We start from the raw sequence: 9,034 nt of genomic DNA on the forward strand, positions 1-9,034 counted from the left end.
ACAGACAGTGTACATTCTACTAAAACACATTTTTGTCTGTACAACACAAAGTTCAAGCAGCCACGTGTAGGCTATTGTTCAGTGAATGCCATGCAGCCTCCTTTATGCCTGAGCCACAGTTGATACCAATCTGTTAGGGTCCTAGCTTCCGCTTGTTAGCTCAAGGTGTAAAGACTTAGCAGTCAGCTGTGGGAAATCTTAGTTCAGTCTCCAGTACTGGTTAAGATGGTGGCTCTCACACAGATTAAACGTGGAACTGACTTTCAACACCAGACTTCAAGTTACATATTGAGAAAAAAAATATGATTTTTCAACACTCACTTATTTAAACAGCAAGCAGTGGGGTTTTCTGTTTGTTTGTTTTAAATGCAGCTTTAATTGCCAGATCAGAAAAACTCAAAATGGGAGGCATCCTGGGCCACATTTCCTTCTCCTGTTCTTTGCTAGGACTTTTCCTGTTCTAGACATGTCCAGGTTGCAGACTGCCATCCAAACATTGTTTTCTCTTAAGGGATGTTATGAACATTTTTTATTATGATTCTGAAGCTTACCAGTGGAACGAAGATTATCTGTATGTATCAGAAAACATTCTTTTTATTAAGAGCATCAGCTGGGAGTCCTGAGCATGCCCAAGCATGCTCTTCATGCCCCAAAAATGTTACTGTCAACCATGTGAAAAATTCACTACTGTCCTCCACATAGCAGACAATTCAGTGAAATGGAAAGCAACTATTACAACTAAACATTTGGCCCAGAATCATTAATTATATTTTAATAACTGGCCAAGTGATATATCTTTACTTGCAGTCAGTTAAACAATTTTTAGTGAAACCATGAAACCATCTTTTGCAACTATATTAGATTGGCAACCAGGCACTGTAACATATATGTGGCAGATTGCCAGCACTATTACGATGGGTCTCGCGCTTTCTCTTCTTTGGACACGGTTCAGGGTGCCATTTCTTGCCCCTAAATTGGAATATTAATTGCCTCACTAGTGTCCTAGAGAAGGGGAGTGGAGAGGGAGGGACCTGTGCCCTCCCTCTAATCCAAGTACCAGCCCAGGGGCCCCGAGGATAGTGGTGAACCACTTGAACTGACGGTTCCTTCCCCTGGGCTACTTCCCTCTCCTACCCTTCAGCTTGTGGGGGGCTTCCTGCCCTCTCTCTTCACAAGCCAGGTGCGCCTTACCTAGGGTCTAGGACTTCTTAGCCAACCACAGCACTTCTCCAAACTGTCCTCTGCTTCCTTCAAACTGTTCTCTGCTCCAACACCAATTCTTTCTGCTCCAACACCAATTCTTTCTGCTCCTACTCCCACACTGTCTGATTGAAGCAGGGGTTTTTATCATGTGACTGACTGCAGGTACTCTAATTGGCTTCAGGTGCTCTAGTTAATCTATAGCAAACTTTCTTCCCCTTACAGGGACTACGGCTCCCTTCTAACCCTCTCCTGCTGCCCTTTGGCCATGCTGTATCACATATCTCCCCCCTCCCCATGGGGTTGGGCTGCTTGGGACGAGAGGCAGTGTTGTCGTGATAGGCCATCAGCGTTGCCATTTTGGCTTCCAGCCCTATGCTGTACCCGGAAATGGAAGAGCTGCAGGGATAGGAACCACCTAGTCACTCGTGCTTTCTTCTCCTTGTTTCTGTGCATCCACTGGAGCGGGGCATGTTCTGTCACGAGGGTAAACCACCGCCCCAGCAGATAGTAGCGCAGAGTCTCCATAGCCCATTTTACCGCCAGACATTCCTTTTCAACAACAGTGTACTTTTGTTCCCTGGGGAGGAGTTTCCAGCTGAGTTACAAGATTGGCTGTTCCTCCTCCCCTACCATCTGTGAAAGGATGGCTCCTAGCCCTACCTCCAAGGCATCTGTTTGTAGGATGAATTCCTTCTCGAAGTCTGGGGCTATGAGTACTGGATGGCAGCATAGGGCTGTCCTTAACTCTGCAAATGCTTCTTCTGACTTATCAGTCCACTTTACTATCTCGGGGGCCCGAGCTTTTATCAGATCCGTCAATGGCCCTGCTCTTGTGGCTAAATGAGGGATGAATCTCCGATAGTATCCTACTATCCCTAGAAATGCTCTGACTTGCTTTTTGCAGACTGGTCGAGGCCAGCCTTGTATTGCCTCCACTTTGTTCCATTGGGGTTTCACCAAACCACTCCCTACTACATACCCAAGGTATCTGTCCTCAGCTAGTCCTATCATGCACTTGAGAGGGTTAGCAGTGAGGCTGGCCTTCCGCAGGGCGTCTAGCACTGCTTCTACTTTTCCTCGGTGCGTTTCCCAGTCAGGGCTATGGATGACTATGTTGTCTAGATAGGCGGCGGCATACTTGGCATGTGGTCCCAGTAATGTTAGGTAAATAAAGCAAGTCCTCACTCACCTCTCCAGCACCCGAGTTCGTGCGGAGTTGGTATGGGGCACACAATTCTGTCAGAGACCAGACACCAATTGCGTTGATCAACGGGCTCACACTATCCTTAGCTCTAAAAGCTTTAGATTAAGTGTGGCCCCTTTATTAGGGATGAGCATCAATATTTATACACAGAAGTAAACAAAGTGATTTAACAAAAGATAATGGTCATGCATAATCAATCAAGATTTTACAGGAAAAGCAAGTTAACAAGTAAATGCATAGAGATAAAGGCTAATGGCTACTTGAGAAAGGGGGTGTCATGAATAGTTTGCAGGTCAGTGCTTTGTTCAAAAGGGTTCAGGAAGGATTATGCAGAGACAGCCAGTCTGGGTGTGTTTTGGCTCCCCAAAGTTCACCAAAAGTTTAGACCCAACAGTAACTTATCCATAAGTTGTTGGAATGTTGCAGGGGCCCCATGGAGTCTGAAAGGGAGGACAGTGTATTGAAACAGGCCATCGGGTGTAGAGAACGCAGTCTTTTCCTTGGCATTCTTGGCCAGGGGAATTTGCCAATATCCTTTGGTCAGATCCAGAGTGGTTAGGTATCGGGCCTTGCCTAAGTGATCAACTAGCTCGTCAATGTGTGGTATTGGATAGGCATCGAATTGGGATACTTCATTCAATTACCGGAAGTCATTGCAAAACCTCAGGGTGCCATCAGGCTTGGGGACTAGGACGATAGGGCTGGACCACTGACTGTGAGATTCTTCAATAACCCCTAGTTCCAGCATCTTCTTCACTTCCATCCTAATTTCTTCCCTTTTAGTTTCCGGTATTTGGTACGGTCTTATCATCACCCTTACTCCGGGGCTGGTGACAATATGATGTTGGACCAGTGTCGTACGGCCCAGTTATGTACAGAACACGTCCTGGTTCCAGTGGATCATCTCAATTACCTCTGTTCATTGTTCTGGGGTTAATTCAAGAGATATCTTTACCTGCCCCTGTGGGTCGTCTGATCTGGGGTGGAGCTCCTCGAATGACCAGACACATCTCTCGGTCACGATAGGGCTTCAGTAAGTTGACGTGGTAGATTTGCTCTGGCATTCGGCGGTCTGGTTGTCTGACCTTATAGTCCACCTCCCCAATGGCTTCCACTTTCTCATATGGTCCATGCCAGCTGTCTAGGAGTTTGCTTTCTGCTGTTGGCACTAGCACCATCACCCGTTCCCCTGGCTGAAATCTCTGTACTGTCACCCGATGGTTGTAATATGTCCGCTGGGCCTCTTGTTCTTTTTCCAAATGTTCTTGTATTATAGGGGGTACTTGAGTTATTCGTTCTCATCTGTGTCACATGCTCAATGACATTCTTTCCTGGGTTGGGTTGTTCTTCCCAGTCTTCCTTGGCGATATCTAATATACTGCTTGGGTGGCATCCGTATAGTAGTTCAAAGGGAGAGAAACCAGTGGACTCCTGGGGGACTTCCCATATAGCAAACATTATATATGGTAGAAGGGTATCCCAGTCTTTTTCATCCTGTGCTACCACCTTCCGGATCATACTTTTAAGGGTACAATTAAACCACTCAACCAGTCCATCTGTTTGTGGATGATAGACTGAAGTCTGTATGCCCTGGATGCGGAGTAGGGCACCTAAGTCCTTCATTAATTTTGACATGAAAGGGGTTCCTTGGTCTGTCAGGATCTCCTTAGGGCTGCCCACTCTGGCAAAAATCTGTAGTAGTTCTTTTGCTATTGCCTTAGATGTGGGGTTTCTTAAAGGAATGGCTTCTGGATATTGTGTGGCGTAGTCAAGGATGACTAGTATGTTTCGGTGGCCCCGTGCCGATCTTTCCAGTGGGCCCACTATGTCCATGGCTATCCTCTCAAAAGGGACTTCAATAATAGGCAAAGGTACTAATGCGGCCCGCAAGTAAGGTTGAGGGCTATGCAACTGGCATTCAGGGCAGGAGGCACAATAGCGCTGGACTTCTGTGTGTATCCCTGGCCAATAAAACCTTCTTAGGACTCTATCCAGTGTCTTGTCTACTCCTAGATGTCCCCCAAATAGATGAGTGTGAGCTAACTCTAATACTGCCCTGGTGTGTTTCCGTGGGACTAAAAGTTGCTCTACTTCTTCCGCTCGTGTTTGCTCTATTCTGTACAAGAGATCACGTCTGAGCACATAATATGGCCTTGGGCCTTTGATCTTTCCTTCCACAGGTACGCCATGTACTTCCATTACCTCCTCCCTCACATTCGCATATAGTGGATCATTGGCCTGGTCCTGCCCGAAATTCTCACGTGCGGTACCAATCTGAACTAATTATAGGGGGCCTATTTCTACTCTTCCCCTGGGTTGCTCCTGTTTGGGCTAGGAACTGCTTCCGAGTCCTCCTTGCCTGAATTATCTCCTGGCCTCCTGAACGGGTTCGCCTACCAACAGGGGAAGTTTTTTGATTCTCTGCTAGAACCCTGGTCCCTAATCTTTTATCTTCCCTCCTTTCCTGCCTAGACTTTCAGGGTTTCCCAGGGGATGAGAATAATTCTGGAGCAAATTCGGCAAACATTGGGCTGAGGCTATCTGTAGGTGCCTGCGTCTCAGCCTGGGGGTTGCTATCCTCCCCTGGCTCTATTGGAGTAAGTAAGCTCTCAAACCCGGGGAAGTCCCTACTGATTAAGACAGGGTAGGGGAGCTTGGGGACCACTCCTGCAGTCACCCTGATAGTATTCCCCTGGATCTCAATCCATACCAGGATTGTGGGGTAGAAATTCACAGTGCCATGAACGCACGTTATCCCTGTGTTTTTGCCCCGGGTTAGTTGGTCTCGCCCCACCAACTTCCCCGAGACCAGCATGACAGCACTCCCAGAATCTATTAATGATATGGTCTTAATACCATTCATTTTTACTGATCTTGTATACCCATGTGTGTTCATTGTGACCCGTACCAGGCCAATTAGGCCACATTGCTCCCCGTAATTCCCCAGATTACACTGTATAGGTTCTTCCCTGTTGGGGCATTGGGCTGCTATATGCTCCAATTCCCCACATTCATAACACCGCCCCATTATTCCGTTTGTCTCTCTCTGCCTGGGGCTATTTGGCCGGCCCCTCACCTCTCTTCCCAAACCCCCAGGTCCCTTCTTGGCCTCGTGCCATTCCTCAGTGTCTTTCCTCCCTGTTACAGTTCTCCTGTGACATGTAACTAGTTCACAAAACTGGAGGGGGGGAATTCAGCGGGGGTGTAGGGAAATCACTGCACCCAGTCAATACATATTGTAAGGCAGGAGAGTGGTTGAAGCTTCACCAGAAAAAGCTGCCTGAGAAGCCAAATCCCTGCAGCTGAGTTTTGTGAAGTACCTATTATAAAAGTGGGGTCTGAGTTAATCTGGAGAGTTCACAAGCTGGGATAAGTGGGTGCAGTGATTTCCCTACACCCCCGCTGAATTCTCACCCCCCCCCTCCCAGTTTTGTGAACTAGTTACATGCCAAACCTGGTGGCTGAACCTTGCGACTTTGTCCTCACCCACAACTATTTCACATTTGGGGACAATATATACCTTCAAGTCAGTGGCACCTCTATGGGTACCCATATGGCCCCATAGTATGCCAACATTTTTATGGCTGACTTAGAACAACGCTTCCTTAGCTCTCGTCCCCTAATGTCCCTACTCTACTTGTGCTACATTGATGACATCTTCATCATCTGGATGCATGGAAAAGAAGCCCTTGAGGAATTCCACCAGGATTTCAACAATTTCCATCCCACCATCAACCTCAGCCTAGACCAATCCACACAAGCGATCCATTTCCTTGATACTACTGTGCTAATAAGAGATAGTCATGTAAACACCACCCTATACCAGAAATCTATTGACCGTTATACTTACCTACATGCCTCCAGCTTCCATCCAGACCATTCACTGTCTACAGCCAAGCTCTAAGATACAGCCGCATTTGCACCAATCCCTCAGACAGAGACCAACACCTACAAGATCTCTATCAAGCATTCTTAAAACTACAGTACCCACCGGCTGAAGTGAAAAAACAGATTGACAGAGACAGAAGAGTACCCAGGAGTCACCTACTACAAGACAGGCCCAACATAGAAAATAACAGAATGCCACTAGCCGTTACCTTCAGCCCCCAGCTAAAACCTTTCTAGTACGTTATCAAAGATCTACAATTTATTCTGAAATATGAGCCCTCACTCTCACAGATCTTGGGACACAGGCCAGTCCTCGCTTACAGACAGCCCCCAACCTGTAGCAAATACTCACCAGCAACCACACACCACAGAAAAAAAAATGCTAACTCAGGAACCTATTCTTGCAACAAAGCCCGATGCCAACTCTGTCCACATATCTATTCAAGTGACACCATAATAGGACCTAATCACATCAGCCACTCCATCAGGGGCTCGTTCACCTGCACATCTACCAATGTGATATATGCCATCATGTGCCGTGTACATTGGCCAAACCAGACAGTCTCTATGCAAAAGAATAAATGGACACAAATCTGACATCAGGAATCATAACATTCAAAAACCAGTAGGAGAACACTTCAATCTCTCTGGACATTTGGTAACAGATTTAAAGGTGACAATTTTGCAACAGAAAAGCTTCAAAAACAGACTCCAACTAGAAACTGCTGAACTTGAATTAATATGCAAACTAGATACAATCAATTTAGGCTTAAATAGAGACCAGGAATGGCTGAGCTATTACACACATTGAATCTATTTCCCCATGCTAAGTATCCTCACACCTTCTTGTCAAACTGTCTTAAATGAGCCATCTTGATTATGACTACAAACGTTTTTTTTCTCCTGCTGACAATAGCGCATCTTAATTAATTAGCCTTTTAGAGTTGTTTGGGCAACTCCCACCTTTTCATGTTCTCTGTATGTATGTATATATATCTCCTCACTATAAGTTCCATTCTATACATCCGATGAAGTGGGTCCACAAAAGCTTATGCTCAAATACATTTTTTAGTCTCTAAGATGCCACAAGTACTCCTGTTCTTTTTGTGGATACAAACTAACATGGCTGCTACTCAGAAACATGCCAATTTAGTGACTGTTTGGAAATTTGAATTGAAATTGAAACCTTAATACACACTTTAAAAGCATATACAGTGTATGATAAAATATGTGTACCTGGAAGTATAATAGATTTGAAAAGTATGAACATAGACTAGCTTCCTTATACAGCTGTTTCAAATGATGATTTGTTAGCAAAGTCTAAATGAGCTCTCCCTGACAGCTAGTGGTGAGTTCAGGGCTGGGGGGAAAGGTTTCAGGAGCAGATTGTATTTACATTCACACTTAATCTATCTAGGTATCCAGCAAACAGAGCTGTGTTGCCCAAGTGATAGATTTTGACTGGGGTTGGGTTCCAAGTCACTTGAATGCCGGAGTGGGGGAATGAACTGTTGTTCTTATTGTATGAGTAAAGGGCAGTAGAACTGTACTTAGCCTGTGCTGATTGAGGGCATAAAGAGAGAGGGTGGGGACCTGTCCCTCTCCACTGTTTAAAGACTGAGCTGATTAGGCTCCATAGAGAGTCTTTTGTTCTGTTAAGTGACCGCGGCAGCTGAAATCACTGATAATCAGGTCTAAGTGCTTAGTCCTGCTGTGGGGACAGTGTTTCTGTGGAAGAGACAGCCCAGACTGTCGAGCAGTGAGCGAGGTTCCCCCACTGAGAGCTCAGCTGAAACCACTGAGAGCTGGTGGAACCTCAAGAGACCAGCTCGCAGAAGTCACAGTGGCAGGTGGCAGCAGAAGGCAACAGCACAGGGCCATTGGCAACAGAGCGGTGGAGTGAATGGTGGCACAACAAACAGCAGTGGCCAGAGCAAACAGTGAGCAGCTGAAGGAACAAGCAAGGTGCCTTCTTGCCCCACACCTGAGAAGTGTACTCACGTGAAAGCACCTCTGAACTCTGAGTCTCCACTGTCCAAGGACAACACCGGTGAGTGGAGTGCGGTGGAGGGAAAAGTGAGGGGCACGTTAAATAAACATTTGTTTGTTGGACTATATTTTAGTGACTTTGCTCCAAAATGCTAGATTTGTGACTGGGAATGGAAACTTATATAAATATGTTTCCTAGTAGGCCAAGATTTTTAAAATGCATTATTTGCCAAGGTTGCTATCTCACATTGTTGCTATCTTGAGAGGTCATTATGTTGGGGAGTTTCTGTACTAAACATTTTTATTATTATAATTAATTTTTATATAAGAATGGTCAGACTGGATCAGACCAATGGTCCATAAAGCCCAGTATCCTGTCTTCCAACAGTGGTCAAGGCCAGGTGCTTCAGACGGAACAAACAGAACAGGTAATCATCAAGTGATCCATCCCCTGTTGCTGATTCCCAGCTTCTGGCAAACAGGCTAGAGACACTCAGAGCATGGTGTTGCATCCCTCCCCATCCTGGCTAATAGACACTGATGCACTTATTCTCCAGGAATTTATCTAGTTCTTTTTTAAATCCTGTTATTGTTTTGGTCTTCACAGCATCCCCTGGCAAAGAGTTCCACGGGTTGACTTTATGTTGTGTGAAGAAGTACTTCCTTTTGTTTTTTTAAAACCTGCTGCCTATTAATTTCATTGGGGGACTGCTAGTTCTTGTGTTATGTGAAGGATTAAATAACATTTCC

This window comes from Gopherus flavomarginatus, chromosome 1 (assembly GCF_025201925.1).
Source record: "Gopherus flavomarginatus isolate rGopFla2 chromosome 1, rGopFla2.mat.asm, whole genome shotgun sequence".
NCBI lineage: Eukaryota > Metazoa > Chordata > Testudines > Testudinidae > Gopherus > Gopherus flavomarginatus.